Below are 1453 nucleotides of genomic sequence, written 5' to 3'. Positions count from 1 at the left end.
TCCTTCAAGAATTTGACATAGTTTGGCATTTGTTCCAAGGCATCTGCAAAAGGAATATTTATGTGAATTTTTTAAAAAATATCCAAAAACTTAGAAAATTTCTTATCTAATTTTTGTTTTTGAAAACGTTGAGGATAAGGAAGTGGAGTCGAGAGAATAGGAGAATTGTCAAAAAATGAAGTTGCTAGATGCATGTCAGTCTCTCCTGATGTATCATCCACAATCTCCTCTTCTTCTCCTTTATTCTTTCTTTGACCATTATTTTCAGTTGTAGGTGTGGACACGGTTTCCTTTTGTAGTGACTTTTCAATTTCTCTTCCACTCTTAAGTATGATGGTCTTGCATTGTTCCTTAGGATTCACTTCTATGTTGCTAGGAAAAGTTCCTCTCTGTTGGGTATTGATGGTCATGGCTAGTTGCCCGATTTGCCTTTCAAGATTCTTCATGGCAGCTCCCATGTTGTTACAATGAGTCTTAATGTTATCCAGCCATGCATTTGTCTTTTTAAACCTTGCTTTTGTTTCCTCAACATATGATATCATGCCATCCTCAAGTGACATCTTCTCAAATTGATTATTATCAAATCCTGCAGGAGGTTGCAGCACATTTCTTGTATTTCCATAAGACAAATTCTCATGATTTCGAAGTCGTGGATGGTAATATTGTGGCACTGGATTACCCCTATAGTTGTAGTTCTAATTGTTGATGTATTGAACGTGTTCATGACTTGCTTCATTGCTCGGATCTGTCCTACTCATAGCTACCACATATTCTGCACTTTGTGTATCCTCTGGGTGGTCAAAGCTGAAATCTGATGAGACAGAGAAGCAACTTGAGCTGGAAGTGCAGCAAACCGCTCCAATTCATGAATTCCAACAACTTTCTTAGTCATAGTTCTTTCAGTTGGCCATTGATAGTTATTTGAGGCCATTTCTTCCAAAAGAGCAGTAGCACCTTCAGGTGTCTTTGACGTCAAAGTTCCCTAAGATGCAGCATTAACTAAAGTTCGAGTTTGCCCATTTAACCCATTATAGAACATCTGAATTTGCAACCAATCCAGGAATCCATGTTGTGGGCAGCGTTGAATCAAATCCTCATACCTTTCCCAAGCTTCATAGAGTGATTCAAAATCATGTTGCTTGAATTGACCAATCTCACTCATGAGTTGAGCCGCTTTTGCAGGTGGAAAGAATTTAGTCAAAAATTTTTCACCTATGTCATGCCAACTAGTAATACTCCCATGTTGTAGAGACTGTAGCCAACCTCTTGCTTTGTCCCTCAAAGAAAAAGGGAACAATCTCAGTCTAATGGTGTCTTCAGTAGAACCATTGATCTTCACAGTGTCACAAATCTCTAGAAATATCGCCAGATGGATATTGGGATCATCAAGTGGGGATCCACTGAATTGGGCCTGTTGCACCATATTGATCAATATAGGTTTGAGCTCAAAATT

General features: G+C 38.6%; 1 non-coding gene across 1 annotated transcript; it reads left to right on the top strand.

Moving 5' to 3' along the window:
• Nucleotides 1-1061: 1061 nt before the first annotated feature.
• Nucleotides 1062-1168, top strand: LOC131143533 (small nucleolar RNA R71). The gene has a single exon (XR_009133521.1). It is a non-coding gene; the product is annotated as a small nucleolar RNA R71 (small nucleolar RNA).
• Nucleotides 1169-1453: the final 285 nt, after the last annotated feature.

This window comes from Malania oleifera, chromosome 11 (assembly GCF_029873635.1).
Source record: "Malania oleifera isolate guangnan ecotype guangnan chromosome 11, ASM2987363v1, whole genome shotgun sequence".
Lineage (NCBI taxonomy): Eukaryota > Viridiplantae > Streptophyta > Magnoliopsida > Santalales > Ximeniaceae > Malania > Malania oleifera.
Note: the sequence above shows the minus strand (reverse complement) of the source record. Positions and strands in the feature narration are given on the sequence as shown.